This window comes from Electrona antarctica, assembly GCF_951216825.1.
Source record: "Electrona antarctica genome assembly, chromosome: 9".
Classification (NCBI taxonomy): Eukaryota; Metazoa; Chordata; class Actinopteri; order Myctophiformes; family Myctophidae; genus Electrona; species Electrona antarctica.
This window is the reverse complement of record NC_136790.1, coordinates 18,762,033-18,779,260: the sequence shown is the minus strand read 5'-3', so window position 1 is coordinate 18,779,260 and position 17,228 is coordinate 18,762,033.

Sequence of the window (17,228 nt, the reverse complement as noted above, 5' to 3'; positions counted from 1 at the left end):
TACCTGATAACGGTCGAATCCGCTACTGACAGAAGCTCTGAGCCACTCTGCTACATAGTCATAGGCCTAATTATATAATATTGTATATAATTCATAACTATGTTTAAAGTGATTGGGTGCTATAGGCCTATTAACAATAGTTGCTATATATTAACTATAGGCTTCTTTAGCTGGGGACCCCCTGGTAAACCCCTCAAGGACCACCCGGGGGTCCCTGGACCCCACATAGAGAAGCACTGCCATATAGAAAGCTGTGGTAATGGATCAGTGCGCCTCACTCACCACTGATCATAACACTGTGTAGCTACATGTGGCCAGAGAAGCGAGTAACCCTCGCTGGATGTTGTTACCGTGGCAGACAATGTTGAACTAACCCTTTAGGTCAGGGAGCTGCTTGGAGACCATGAGTTATGGCCCTGTAATGAAAACAAGAGCAGCAACCTGAGAAATCTCTCATTCAGCCCCTGAACTCAATGCATGCAGCGGTTGCACGTACGCAGCCAGGAACGTGCACACATAAGACACCAAAGGGGGCTTCCTTCAGCCCCTGCCCTAATAAAAAACTGCCCTTTCCAGACCCCACGGATGCAGCATTTACGTATGGTGAAAGAAATGTAAATGCCACTCCTTTCCATGCCATGCCAGAAGGCAGCATTCAGGATAATTGCTTTTTTCCCAAAGTCTCCTGAACTTGAACACAGTATTTTGTGTTGAACAAATTTGTTTAGAAATCCATGTCGCACACCGCATCTCCAGGAGAGAAAGACTACTGGGCTGTGCCCAGAAAATAGCAGATCTACAAGCTCTCAATTTTTTTGTCTAAAAGTGCCCTCTTACGGGATTTCAGCCCCTGCCTCTCTAACACTCTCTGCATGTACGCCGAATGTGTTTTTAGAATGCTGGGATAAGGATTATGTAGCCTATTATGGCAAGGGTTCCCAATAAACCTTTCAGGCCGCGACCCCCCCAGGGGTCATCAATATGTCCGTGCACGGACAAATGTGTCCGTGGCAGGACTTGGCCTGCATGGTCCATAGCAATTGTTTTATTTTGTTTTGTTTTTTACAGACCAATATGATGTTCTTATTTTGATCATAGACCCTGAAATTACTGGATGTCAGTCTGTATGACACTGATTTACTATATGACACTATATGTATGGTACATTAGGAGTCCACTATAGGATGCTCTGAGAATTACAGACCTGTAATGATCATTTAGGGCTATCTCTTCATGCGTTTGTCTACTCGTTTTGTATGTCCACGGCAAAAATATAATAGTATAATAATACAAAAATGCCACAACGCCTTACACTGCGTACCTCTGAAACAGACACACCATTCACAAGTTTCAATTAATCCGTTTTGATCCCTTGAGAATTGGGTTAGATCCATCCAGGTCAGCATGTTAAATATTAACTTGCAGTGTGTCATCACAGCAGTTTGTAGTCCTCACCTCAATTGCTTTACTTGTTGCAGATATATTGACATAGTGCTGATCTGATGAAAATACTAAATATAGCTGCTAGCAGCGATAACATGGGGCCAACTAAGCAATAAGAAAATTCACACCTGTGTGAACTGAGTGGTGCAGGATGCTAAACACACCGCTGGCTGGCTGCAGTTATAGTGCTCCATGTGAATGGCCCATTTAGGCTGCTCAACAGTGCCACTTCAGGTCACCCAGAGGTGTTGCAGCCGTTGGTACCCCAAACTGCCAGACGGACAGACGGACACACATGGCCGGTCATTGGAGTGGTTAGGCACGGCTCAAAACATTATATATATATCCCCAATATTCACAAAAAGCCATAGAAACATACTGTCTGTAGCACAGTCTTTCTCAAAGTGGGTCCTTTGGCAGGACAGGGGTCCCCAGCAAAATGTGTTAATACGATCATTTTAACGACTTAATCCATATGTTATACGTTGGCTATTCAATAATATATATATATATTTTTAAAGCATTATAAATAGCATACAGTACATTGTACAGTACGCACATACACGTTTTTGAGGATATGTAACTCTTACGGTGTGTGTTTCTGTTTCTCTGGCAAACTCGAGAACTAGCCTAGGTGAAGTCAAGCCTGGGACCGAGGCTAAGGTGAAGTAGTCATTTAGCATCTCATGAGTTCCCCCCCACACACACACACACACACACACACACACACACACACACACACACACACACACACACACACACACACACACGAAAGGTATGCTTAAAGCCTTAAAAAACGTACCTATTGCTTTGTGAGGTATTTAGGCTTCTGTGTCCAACTTGAGAACGAGAGGAGTCATTCAGCACCACATGACTACTGTCTGCTTAATTTAATTTCTGGAGGCTGGACCACAAGGTTTAAAAACTCAAGGACTGCTTGTAGTATCAGGGGGAGGAGACTGCTGAACTCGTACATGTCTCTGGTTTAGCTGGAAAAATAACATTCATTCATATAAACAACTTCTCAAACTTGTTCATGTCGAGGATTCCAAAAATGTATTTGACCACGTACCCCCCATCTGAAAAAGTATTGTGATCAAAATAAATCAAAGTATTCATTATGTACAAGTGTGCTTGTAGATCTGCTATTTTTGAATAACCAATGGATAAATTGATAAAGTGGTTACAGTGATTGTGATGATATATCAACTAATTTAGCTGGGGGCCCCCTGGAACCACCGCAGGCAGCTCTTGTTCTCTATAAAGACGGTCTTTATCTAGAATTAGAGCACAGACGTCTACAAATTAAGGACTTTGAGTCAAATTTCATAAGCCTCTAAACTACCATCCTACCCAATCTGCCTCCTTCACCGTGTCCCCAATGCTCTTATCCTTTCTCTAAGCAAGAAACACTTTCACCAACTTTTAGTTGAGAAAGAAACAGCCTTGCCTTCTGTCTCACAAGTCCTTATAGATATTTAAATCAGTCCGGCAGCAACCTATTTTCCAATGCATAAAATTGTGTTAATGCAAGATCATAACACATCTCTATACTTATCTTGTTTGTTGTTTTAATGTTCTTAAACACAGATATCAAAAGCAGATCTACAAGCTTGAAACGTGCCACAAAGTGACGTGATTTGAGTTTATAGATCTGCTAATTTGCTACAGTATCGTTGAATTTCAATCCAGAAAAGTAACAGTTCTGGACGTATGAGGTTTTTCCACAGAGACAAGTTGTTACTTCGGCTAATTCTAATTAAGTCTCGGTTTCTCCATTCCTTTTCCATTTCAAAGATATTTAAAAAAAGGTTTCTAATAATCCAAGTTCATTTTCTGGTAAACGGAGCCGGGCCATGAATCAGGCCCAAAGTCATGGCATAAACTGATCTCTTAATTCTTCAGTTTCCCCCACTGACTCCGTAATTGTGTTATGAGATTATCTTAATCCACTTAGCCGCTTGGTAAACCATCCCCATCACCTTGGTGGTTTCAGGAGACCTTCGTGTGAGAATTGTCGAGTTACACATGTGCTCTCATTAAACCCACTAACCCATCAAGACCTGAGGCCAATTCTAAGAACGTGTCTTCTAAATCAGTTTCCTGAAAAACGTATTAATTGCTACATCAGTGGTTCTCAAACAGTTTCATGTCAACGAAACGGACCCCACCCCACCCCCCTCATATAATCAGTCGCTATACTAATTATGATTCATTATATGTACCTTATTTTCTTTTTGTAAATGTTATTTTTTTTAGGCTTTCGCCTTTATTTTATATTATATAGGGACAGACAGTAGGCGGCTGACAGGAAAATGGGGGAGAGATGGGGGAGTTACATGCAGTAAAGGCCGTTGGGATCGGGAGTCGAACCCACAGCACACTGCCAGACTCGGACTACCGGCCAAGGTGCCTGGACCGCTGAGCCACAGCCCAGGCCTTATGTACCTTATTTTCAGTACATTGTTGTTCATCATGTTATTCATCCGATACATTATAAGTAGTAGCTTGTAAGAACCAAGATGTCTCCACTAGGCTGGATAGCTAGTTTAGGTACAGCCCATCTTGTTATGGTTCAGTTTGTCCTTGAAAGAGCAGTATTACTAGGATATCTGCCAGTATAGCCATAAACCCTACCACTGACCTAGTGTTATTGTACTTCACTTCTCCCCAGCTCATGTACAAAAGCATAACCATCACCACCTACTGTCTTGACTCCTATTTGCTTCCACAACAACATAAAACTTATATCAAAAGGTTTCATTTTCAAGATTTTGTGGTGCTTGTGGATCAATTTTTCAATAGCCAAACAAAATCGTGGTTCCCTTTTTTTCCTTTGATAGTATACGATACAGACAGGAAATGGGAAGAGAGACGGGAAGTGACACGCAGAAAAAGTCATCTGGATCGGGACTCGAACGCACGTTGAGCTATATATTCACCTGGGGCGGCAGAGGCTCAGCAGGTAGAATGGCCGGTAGAGCAGCCAGATGGAGAACTGCAAGGCTCCCAGGCTCCCCCAGAGTTGGTGTCAAAGTGTCCTTGATCAAGACACTGAACCCGATGTGCAGGTCGGTGCCTTGCATGGTTACCTCCGCCATGGGTGAATGTAATGCACTAAGCACTTTGGATAAAATATATAATGCACCATTTACCATTTATATTTTATTGTGCGCCTTATTCTTGGCCCTTCTCCAGGGTGGCACCATTGCAATATCTGGTCACATAATGCAGGTAATCAGTGCGTTACCAGATTTTGTAAGAGAAAGAAGGGCTAAGGTGTACCACTTTACAGCGGGCCATTTGAAAATAGCAGATCTTAAAGCTCACAACACTGTGTGTGCTTCTAGATCTGAAATTTTCAAAACATTAAAAAAAATGAAATCTTGTATGGAGGTTCCCTGGCACAACATCATTTCAGATGGCATCTGTGGACACATACATATGAGTGTCCTTGACATAAAAAAAACACTGGCTTAAAATAAATCGGGTTAAACTTGGGTGAGACCAATAGCTATTGAAAAATAGCAGATCTACAAGCTCGTAGCGCGCCACCGAGTGGCGCGCTACGAGCTTGTAGATCTGCTATTTTTCAATAGCTAAATTATAACAATGCTTAAAACACCAAAAGGGGTTCCCGCCCAAAATGGTTTATTATGGTTATTGTGGGGGGTTATTGGCGGGGCGGGGGTCCCGAGACATTGCCAAAGCATTTCCGGGGGTCCCCGGCCAAAAACGTTGAGAACCCATGAACTAGGCAACTAGTCAACTAGTAAAAATGACTAGAAGTGAATGCCCTACCATGTGTTATGTATGCAATGGATTCTAGATGTTGTTCAGAATCATGATGAATTATACAGTGTATGGATGTCAGGATAATAGATTGACAGATTTTTGGTAAATACTTGCAGGCTTAATAGGCCTATCTCACAGCCCACTTCCGGTAAATAGTGGTGTCATTAACATTAGCATTTACACGTTTTTTTCTCTGGAGAATCTAAGTACATTTTCTAATGTAAAAATGTGACAGACCAATATTATTATGAAGCAAACAAGATGGTAAATCAGCTCGAACACATAGAACAAACCTTACCTTGAGAAAACAAAAGTTGTAGACTTCTTAAATTACCTCTGTTAACATGTAGCGTCTATGGAGTGACGTCACGCTATCACCACTAACCCCAAAAGGGGGCGTATTAAGGGGGGCGGGGAAATTCTGTGAGATAGGCTTATTGCTTTGATGGGTGAATTTTAAAACATCCTCCCCCAATAACAGCATTTCTTTGCAGGCCTGGACTGGCCTTATAGGCCAGCACCTCACCAACACTGGTGTGTGCCCTTTCCTGTTTTGTCTACCTGGACCATAGAGTATATAAAAGGATAGAGACTGATCTGGCGTGAAGCTCGGGGTTTCCTCGTCATACTTCCACGGGTCCGCCTGCAGTCCCTCCTCTTACCGCTAGGGCCCAGTGCTTCAACGTTGGAAAGCCTCACTGGCCCCTTGACCTGGACTGGCCACTTGACATACAGGGCATATGCCCGGTGGGCCGCCCAATGAATGGGCCGCTCCGTTCATTTTCTGCACATGGAGGGATGTTTTTGAGTGGTGCAACCACTCCAAGGAACAGCAATGTCCGTGTCCGTGTGATACCTATGTGACTCGTGTTAACCTATGTTTGTGTGTGACTCATGTGTGACTCATGAGTACCAGTAGGGGCGCTGTCGTGCCAGAAACAGAGAGAGAGAAATAGTGCTCCACTGTTGCCTGCTAATGAGAGTGAGAGAGAGAGAGAGAGAGGGGGGGGGGGGGGGGGGGGGGGTGTAAGGGGGGGAGTTGCACCACTCAGTTCACACGGGTGTGATTTTTCAGTATAACAATGGTGGCATTAGGGCGTGTTTGCGTGTGCACCTTGGCGTGTCTCTGGACCAACATATTTTCAGATGGGGGTCGGCGGCCAGTTACGTATATTTCCGGGGGTCCTTGACATGAAAATGTCTGAGAACCACTGACATAGAAAACATGGGTTTTTTTTCCAGAAAACTGTTATTAGACATTTTGTAGAATGGTTATCAGGACTAAATGGGTTAATTAACTCATCCTCTCTTCAAGGCATTTACACAACAGTAACGTAAACATGATGGAATTGCAGTTGGCCATTATTGCTCCGGGATATTTGCAACCAGGTTTACCTTTGCTAAGGGCTATTTGCAACCAGGTTTACCTTTGCTAAGGGCTGCAGGCCTATATATTCCTATATATTCCAGGATTTTAGTTATAGTCTCTTGAATAGTTTTCATTTAGTTTTAGTCACATTTTAGTCACCTGGAATAATTTAGTGTCTAGTTTTAGTTAGTCTCTCAAGACTGTTGACTGTAGGTCGGCTATTTTCAGCATGCAACCAGGTGTAAAATGACTTGTCTTTTACTTATATTGGATCTCTTGTCCATATGTCCATTAGTCCCTTCCTAACATTTTAGTCTAGTTTCTATTTGTTGACGAAATTGCCAATATATTTAGTGCATTTATATAGCGCTTTCATCCAAGGCGCTTTACATTGACTGTGCACTACATTCACATTCATACACCTTTACAAAACATATTGTGACAGATTATAAACCATGCAAGGCATACACATCGGGAGTAGGGGTGTGCTGAAATATCGATATTGTGATATATATCGATACGTCCTCCCGCGATAAATAATCGATATTGATTATTAAAATATCGATATCGATATTTTTTTTAGAAATTTGAAATGTTGTTCATAATGAAGTGATGAACAACATGTTTAGAAAAGGAGGAAATGACAGCTAAAATAAAGCAAATCCCACTCAGATTCCACAGCAACCAGAAGTACTGAATTACTGGATAGTGATTTGTCCAAAGTCTCCAAACAGCTTTGTGGGAATACAAAATGCTGCATTTTTTCAGTTCCAAGTATTTTGTAGTTGCAGATATCGTGATATATCGTTGATGAAATTTCATACAATATATCGATATATCGCAAATATCGCAATATATCGAATATCGTGATATGATCGTTATCGAGGGCCTAATATCGCGATATATATCGTATCGTGAGGAACCCATAACGTCCCACCCCTAATCGGGAGCAACTATAGGGGTTCAGTGTCTCTTGCTCATGGACACTTCGTCACCAACTCTCGTGGAGCCCACAGGGATCGAACCGGGAACCTCACAGCTTCCAACCGGCTGCACTCTACCGATCACTCTACCACTGAGCCACGTACTGCAGAGCTATGTGACTATATTGCATGCTGTAAACTGACACACAACTCTGTTTGTTATTGTGTTGCTGTGCAGACGCCGGAGCGGATGCGATGATGGCTGCCGATCCAGAGCCAGGCCCTGGCTATACCGACGCCGGAGCGGATGCGATGATGGCTGCCGATCCAGAGCCAAGATATCACCATCCTCATCACAATCCTTTCAGACATCCTCGTCCTCATCATCACCGTCGTCATCCCACATGGCATCCCTCCTCCCATAAGTCATCCCTCATGGCCCCAATCGGCTGAAGGTGAGGATAGAAAAACGCATCTAAACACAACTAAAATGTTACCAGTAAGACGCCCCTAAAGGGCGAGCTCGCGCTGAAACAGAGCTTCTTAACACTTTGACTACAGAACCCGAGTTACTCAAGTTAATTAACTGTAGAACACTTTCCCTGCAGTTTGCGAGATAGGAGACGTGTTTTGATGATATCGTATCGTATCTATCTCTCAATGTGTTTGTGTGCTTCTTCCACAGCCCCATGAGGAAGACACTCAGAGGAACACCTGGACTAGAGTGTCACCATTGTATGTTTCCTCGTCATATGGTTGAGTGAGGCCTGTTTATCATCCACAAATAAAAGCCATTTCACCCAATATGTATGTTGTCTTGTTATTCCCCGGTGAACAATGAACCTGCTAGTAAGAAAGTCTAAGGTCAAAAGAGCTCATGCCTCGAGAAACAGTTGGAGAACATTCTTGTAAAAACGGATAATTAGCGTGACTGCTGGGTTAACTTCAATCTCTCTAATAGTTGTCTACTGTACTGTATGTCTCTCACTCAAATATATGCTGCATTCTACAGCAATTACAATGTACCATATAGACATTAGCAGACACTCTTGTCCAGAGCTAGCTACAAGTAGCCTATGAGATCACTACAAGCAGGAATTAGCATTATGTGCATTTGGAACAATATGATTAAGGATGCCAGGTAAACAATGAAACTACAGTAGCAAGCATCTGTATCACATTCTTAGCTAAATTGACCTATAGCTAAGCCCCTCCCCAAACTGCTATGGTCCAATCACAGCTAAGCATAACATGGGTTAGAGTGACAAACCTCTCCACCAATAGTTATCCTACTATATGATAAAACATTGTTTTAAAAAAACACGCACAAAGATTTCCAGTGCATATATGGCAGGCCTTGTTGACGGATTTGGAAGAGATTTTGAACGTCTGGTTCCAAAAATGAACCAGTATTTAATGTGAAAAATCCATGATATTTACATTGGAATGAATGAGGCCGGCTGGAAAGTGTCCAAGTGGGAGTGTCTAAGTGGGAGAGGCTGGGTCTTAGCTATACTGTAGGTGAATTGTGGTTGAAAAGAAAGAGAAACAAACGGATCAAGAACCAATATACGTCTGCATATATAGTATTAGTTGAGGCGGCTGTGGCTCAGGAGGTCGTCCAATGATCCCTGGGTCGGCGGTTCGAATCCCGGCTCCTCCTCATGTCAACGACTATGTTGCACCCATGTTCAACAACATGATGTGTACTTCAATTAAATGGTTTAAACACTCTGGATAAAGTACAGGAGTAGTTGTGTATACCAAGGTTGAACAATGTTCCGGGCTATTTATTTGACTCTCGTCGGCTTATATTGACCCGTGATTAGCCTAGCCGAAGGCGGTATCCTCCAAGAATACTACAAGTAATAATAATAATAATAATGGATTTTCTTTATAATGCACTATACATTCCATGGAATCTCAAGTGCTACAATAGGCAGATGCATAAAATAAGAAACATCACATGATTAAAAACGTCACACGATTAAAAACATCACACGATTAAAAACATCACACGGTTAAAAACATCAAGGGAAACAAAACAATTTGGAACACAAGGGCATAAAGTCAAGAGGTAAAACACAAGGATTGAAAGGAAAGCCTTGTTAAAAAGGTAGGTCTTTAGTCCTCTCTTAATAGAAGAATCACACTGAGACTGACACACACACACACACACACACACACACACACACACACACACACACACATTTCGCTCCTATGCCACCTATATGCCACCAAAATGTGGAACGCCCTACCAACAGCAATTAGGACATGTGAATCCCTTGACTCCTTCAAAACCGCTCTCAAAGGGCACCTACGGACGGCTGCAATTCGAAACTGCCCCCCGTAAAGTCAGAGTCCCCCACCCACCCCCTTTTCCCCTCACTGTATATGTTTGTTTTTTTCTCCCTTTTTTACTTCCTTTTATGATGATTTATGACCCTGTTATAAACAAGTGTAATGCTTTATCAGTTTGTCGTCCACAGTAACAGTATTTGTATTGAGTTAATAATAATAATAATAATTAATTGCATTTTTATAGCACTTTTCCAAACTCCTTTTCCAAAAGCCCTTTACAATGGTTCATTCATTCATACATTGGGAGGTGAAGCGGCGGACAGTCGACGCCAGCGTCCTCACTTCCCACGTTGACACACAATGGTGGCGAGCTCACACCGACCAACTCATTGGAGGCAATGTAGGGTTCAGTGTCTTGCCCAAGGACACTTCGACATGTGGACAGGAGGAGCCGGGATTCGAACCGCCGGCCCAGGGATCATTGGACAACCTGCTCTACCTCACCCATTCGAAGCGGGAGTCTACCTCCTGAGCCACAGCCGCCCTAGTTGTGCATGTTTGAAAACTGTTAATCAATCAATCAATCAATCAAACAAACACACACACATACATTTTAAATGTGTCTTGGAGTATATTTGAAGTGCTTAGCTTGACAGTGTCTAAAAATTTAACTTAATGTGCTATAAAAAACTAATTAGAATGTGTCTTGCAACAGCAAGTGAAGATAACTTACTTTTTGTTTAACTTTCGGATCAGCAAAACGTTAATCTAAATCCGTCTGATCACAAGCCACTGAGAGTCAAATAGCCCAGAACATTGTTCAAGGCTATTTGCGACCCTTATGCGTTGAAACACAAACAAACCATAATCAACTAACCACTCTGGGCTCTGGGCTGTCACATGAGCATTATAATACATAATAACACAGCCTTACACAAACATGACCATCCATGGTGCTACAAATTACTGTAGCACCAAACGTCATATTCCATTATCAACCCCATCTCCCTGCAATTCCGTACATACACACCTAGAAAACCCCAAAATCTGTACATATTACACGACTACTGTTTTGACCACGCCTTAGGCTTTCACTAGTACGGAGGTTCTATTTCACCGTGGCTGGGTCTGTAATAAGGGAAAATTAGCGAAATGTGTGGAAAATCTGCAAAAGAAATGCTTACCACTGGCTTTCTTCACAGATGTGTTCATAAAAGGTGTCTACAATCACATATACATTTGTTCCAACCCAACTCCCTTGGGAAACTTTGTGACAGCTGCAGAAAGTTGGGGTACCATTATCAACCAATATAAGGCAAAAATAAATTGTAGCATGTGACATGTGTGGGTTTTCATGATTCTGAATCCATTGCAAGCATTATAGTCCATGAGCCAGACCCCCCTAATTTGCGCATTAATTACGAAATGGGTGGGCAAATTCTTGTTTGAATTTTTGACTAGCTGTACATCTCTACTTCACATTTTTGTATGATAACAATCGCAGACTAGCAGCTTAGTGGTAGTTATCATGCATTGAATACATGCACCCCTATATTGCCACATGCAAATTGTGACAACAAATATATGATCAACTTTTGAACCTTACTTTGTGCAGAGACCAATGAAACCACTTTTCTGCATAATTCAAATATGGGAATTGATTGGAATGGTTATTTTACTTCCACAAAACTTCCATATATGCTTAAATGGGCTTTTAATGCAGTATTCTGCACACACATCTAAGACATTTAAAATAAGGCTTGCAAATATACCCATTTTGGAAGTGTGTGCTAAGAACCAACATGTTCCTAATGGCTATAGAAAACTGCTCACCATTCTAAGCTTTAATTTGAGTGGTAACATGTGTTTATACGTTTTGTAACTCTAGAGATATAATCAGAAACACTATTATAGTGTGATAACACAAGCCAGGGCCATAGCTATAGAATCAAATGGGTGGGCAAAACTGGTGTGATTTTTTTGACTTGTTGTGCATCTCTACTTCACAGTTTGGCATGATAACCATTGAAGACACATAGCTTAGTGGTCGTTATCATGCATTGAATATGTGGACACCTATATTACCACACACATTCTTACAAAAATATATGATCAACGTTTGAGCCATTATTGTGTAGAGACCTATAATCACACCTTTCTGCATAATTCAAGTGGGTAATTGATTGGAATAGTCATTTTACTTATTTAATACTTTCATATATGCTTAAATGGCTTTTTAATGCAAGATTCTGCACACAAATGGAATAATTTGAAAATAAGTCTTTCCCAATTTGAAAGTATATGCTGAATGAGAAGGAGCATTCAGTTCAGTATCTCCCTGAGGGTAAAACACACATACTGTATAAATAGTTACTGTAGATTCAAGTCAATATTTCACCCTCAGGAAGATCCAACATGTCCTGTGACTATAGTGACTACAGTAGCCTGGGGAACTAAGCGCTCAGTCCCAAGCCATGATGAGGCAACACTCGTGAACATGTGTGCTGTACATTGAAATGTTAATATCCCAAGGCGTGAACACACACAGACAGAACAAGTAAGACGCGCGAACGCGGGAAGCGAACGCAGCTCGTAAATTGCAAAAACAACAATTAGAATAAATTACGTAATTTTAAGGTTAAGGTTTTTTTTAAGTTCTCTTTTTTTTTAAGTTACGTTTTTTTTTTAAGTTAAGTTTTTTTAAGTTTTTCTTTCCTTTTAAAGTTTTTCCCTTTTAAGTTTTTTTTTTAAGTTAAGTTTTTTTTAAGTTTTTCTTTCCTTTTAAAGTTTTTCCTTTCTAAGTTTTTTTTTTAAGTTAAGTTTTTTTTTAAGTTAAGTTTTTTTTAAGTTTTTCTTTCCTTTTAAAGTTTTTCCTTTTTAAGTTTTTTTTTTAAGTTAAGTTTTTTTGTAAGTTAAGTTTTTTTTAAGTTAAGTTTTGTGTGTGTGTGTGTGTGCGTGCGTGCGTGCGTGAGTGTGTGTGTGTGCGTGTGCGTGCACGTGTGTTTTTTTTTAAAGTTACGTTTTTTTAAAGTGTTTTTCTAAGTTAAGTTTTTTTTAAGTTTTTACTTTTAAGTTTTTTTTTTAAAGTTTTTACTTTTAAGTTTTTATTTTTAAGTTAAGTTTTTTTTAAGTTAAGTTTTTTTTTAAGTTAAGTTGTGTGTGTGTGTGTGTGTGTGTGTGTGTGTGTGTGTGTGTGCGTGCGTGTGTGTGTGTGTGTTTTTGTGTGTGATACAGCTGCGCCCTCTGGTGGGGGGCGGGTGGTGTTACAGCGTGACACACAGACACACAGACACACAGACGTGATCTGCTGGGTCTCATAGTAATTTTTTTTTTAAGTTTTTACTTTTAAGTTTTTATTTTTAAGTTTTTATTTTTAAGTTTTTATTTTTAAGTTAAGTTTTTTTTAAGTTAAGTTTTTTTTTAAGTTAAGTTGTGTGTGTGTGTGTGTGTGTGTGTGTGCGTGCGTGCATGTGTGTGTGTTTTTGTGTGTGATACAGCTGCGCCCTCTGGTGGGGGGCGGGTGGTGTTACAGCGTGACACACAGACACACAGACACACAGACACACAGACGTGATCTGCTGGGTCTCATAGTAAATGCTCACTGCGTTCGCAATTACCCTTACTTTGTCCCGCATGCCAGAGCCGTAAAGGCGAGTTTTGTTTAATCAGCGCTAATGCCCGTTTGATTAGCATCACGTTAGCATGTTGCAGCATTTTTAGCTAGTGCAGAGCGACAAAAATCCTGTGTGATGTGATTTTTAAATCCAGCTCCGTTGAGCCTCCAATATAACAGGATTTTCAAAGCTCCGTATCTCCAAAGGTTCGAGAGCTGTCCATGGTGCGCCGCCGCACACCCGACGATCGTAAATCATTTGTGAGTTTGTACCGCATCCAGGGACGGCTCCAGACATTTGTGCATGGGGGAGCTATGGGGGGGCTGTTTTTTTTATAGCAGGGGTTAATGAATTTTGGCAAAAACAATGAATAATATATATATACGACAAATGACATTCAAATGATTCAATGGTCCTAGGCCACATAACGTAAATACACATTATAAGTGTGACACAACAATGCAAATCATTATTGATTGGAATAGTCATTTTACTTATTCAATACTTTCATATATGCTTAAATGGCTTTTTAATGCAAGATTCTGCACACAAATGGAATAATTTGAAAATAAGTCTTTCCCAATTTGAAAGTATATGCTGAATGAGGACATCAACACATTACGTCACCAGCTTTTCTGTGCACAACGTGGGGCACTTGAGTCGAGCCAGCTGACACCATGCAAGGACTGTCTTTTCATGCATGCCATGCGTGCCAACTACCAGGCTGGCATTTGGAGAGGGAGTCTTCAACAACACCTGCAAGTCCCAAGCCTAGTTCAGCATGGCTGGGCCAGAAATGTCGAATGGATGAGGTTGACACTAACGCTTGCCCGCTTGCCCGGGGCAAGTAAAAAAAATGGTCGGGCAGGTGAAGGTTGCTACCGGCTTGCCCGATCGGGCAAGTGTGCATTTTGAGTGAACGTCTTAGTTTAGTTGGCTATATAAACATTTACACAACATGAGATATTGAACGTGGTCATTGCGCGCCGCCTCTGCATCTTCCCCTGCTTTCTATCTCTCTCCCAAGCAACCTCCTGCCGCCGCCACCACCACCACCACACACACTGTAGCTCTACTAGCACGCGTGAAGCTATGAGAGAGGTCCCTGCTCCAGCAAAATCTTGAGCCCCCCAAAACAGGCCAGCAGCCTGGGGAAAAGGTAAAAAATACTACGGACACAGTCACAGAGAGGAAAAAGTGACGACAGAAAAAGTAAATGGGTCAGAACGACGTCAGCGAAAGTTTCTCGAGGAGTGGACTGTCGCGTTTCCATGGCTGCTACTACAGCACCGTCCTTCTCTGCAAAGTTTTGCCGTGACTTCCCCAGCTTTCTGACCGGTATGTTCAGTCGGTAAACAATCTAAACATGGCATCATGACGACGCCACAACCCGCTTCGCGAGTCGCCAATAAAGCTCTGCCCGAGCAACACTATGCGGCGATGCTCCGTCGTACGGCGGTGTCGCGCCTCGAGTGTTGCATGCATGCTTCACAACGCTTGGGATGCGATGCGCCGTGAGCTTGTGTGTGGATCAGCTGTTTTCACGCACACACCACCGTTGTACCACAAAGTAAATCTCGCAGAACGTGCACAGTGCACACATCAATATACATTGCCTGCAAATTGTCAACAATACCATCACTGGTTGGAATATTGTGTTTTCAGAACGTCGTTGTTTAATGGTTGCCAGTCATTCAATACTCATCTCATGCTGATACTGATAGTATGCTTGGATGTGTGAAAGTGGAACCTCCAGTAATGAGGTGTCCTCCCAATGGAAGAACAACTATGAAGATAGCTACCTCTAATGTTAAAATAAACCTCATATTGTTAAAATAAAATATAGTATTTACCTAACTTGATTGTTCACTGTAGCCTATTGTGACTGTGACTTAAAAAAAACATAATTTTCAAAGTTTTCAACTGGGAAAGGAAACGTTGCAAGCATGCAAGTAGAAAGTAAAAAATCACACCTGTGTGAACTGAGTGGTGTAAGGTCTTATATAGACTGATCAGCTGTGGTCTGACGTAATGTCTGACGTAATGAAATCACACCCGTGTGAACTGGGTGACCATAGCAACCATGCTCATTTTTTGGTACGAACAGACAGACAGACAAACTAACAAAGCCAGTTGTAGGAGTGGTTTACACCACTCGATAACAAAGCCAGTTGTAGGAGTGGTTTACACCACTCAAAAATACGTTAAAATAAACAGTAATGCAAAATGTAGGCCTACGAATATATTTTGGGGGGCAAGTGGCCATGACCTTTACTTGCCCGACGGGCAAGTGCCTCTGAGACCTTAGTGTCAACCCCTGGGATCTCCAGCTCCTGATGTAGTGTTGCAGCTGCTGCAGTCGCAAATGCAAGCTCCCAGGATGCACGTGCTTGACATGGCTTGAAATGCACATCAATGTGCAAATTACAAACATGCAATAACCAACCCCAAGAAGAGGACCTGATTATCACAGAGGTAGCCTTGACTGACTCGGAAATAAAGGACTGAATTTACCAGTGCTCCCATGGGCCAGTGCCCGTGGGAGCCTGGGCAGGGGCCCTGCCCAGAGCCTGGGCAGAGGACTTTTGTGGCGGTTCTGGACAACCGTGGGTCTGACCGACTGGACACCGGGCACTGCACTTATATTGTAAGGACCTCTTTAAAAACAACATTGCTGATAAACTGGCACTTCTTGTTTGTCTCTTCATCTCGAGCAAGAATGCCTGCTTGATTTGCTAACCCTACTGGCCGCCACATAGAACTGGCCATGGCTGAAAAAGTCCCTCATGCAGAAGACCACAACACGGTGTAGTGTCTGGCCCTGAGACTTATTGAGTCATGCCGAAGCAGGGTCTCACTGGAAACTGTTGGCGGGGCAGAGTGAATGGATAGATGTCGGTTGGACACAGGGTGATGCGTGGACTGAGTGTGCATCCCGCATTGACACCAATCACAGATCTTGCAGCTTTAGGCGTGCATCTCGTGCTTTGTCTGACTCAGCTCTCTGTGCACGTTGTTGTGTGTCACGCATCCAGTTGCGGTAGGCTCGGGCATAATTATTGGCATGTAAAAAAGGTGATCTGTAACTGCCATCTATTAGCCAATGTATCATTCTGTTGAGCTGGTCAAGTCATGGTGATGTCAGCGGTATCACCTTTTATGCCCATCTTTGTCAGGCATGCCCAAATATGGGGTCTATGCAGATGTCAGAAGTCGGTGGGACGAACCCATATTTAGGCATGCCCAAATATAGAGTTGCAGAGGCAGAGGCCTTGTGATGTCAGCTGTGGCCCGGGCAGAGGCCTTTTGTGGCGGTTCTGGACAACCATGGGCCCGACCAACTCGACACCGGGCACTGCACTCCCTGTGGGGGTGTGGAACGCGTGTGTCGAATTTGAAGTAGGTGGGGCGAACGGTTCTCGTGTTACATGGATTACAGACGTACAGCTGTACAGACACAGAGACTTTTATATTTCCCGGTATATGGACATTGAATATTCCCTCGTTTAAAACCTTTGACTTTGACATGTTAACAAAATGAAATAAGAATGTTGACTCTGTCAATACAATATTCAATCCAATATTTGGATTGAATATTGATTCGGGAAAGTTAGGCAAAATCAGGCATATTTTCCTATACAATACCTAATTTGCATATTTAAATATACAATTTCAGAAAACTTGTAATACAATAAATCATTGTTTGCATGTAATTAATCAACTAGGGAAGTTTCATGGTGATCACTAGTTCTTAATTTTTTTCATCCTATTCACCCTTCATGT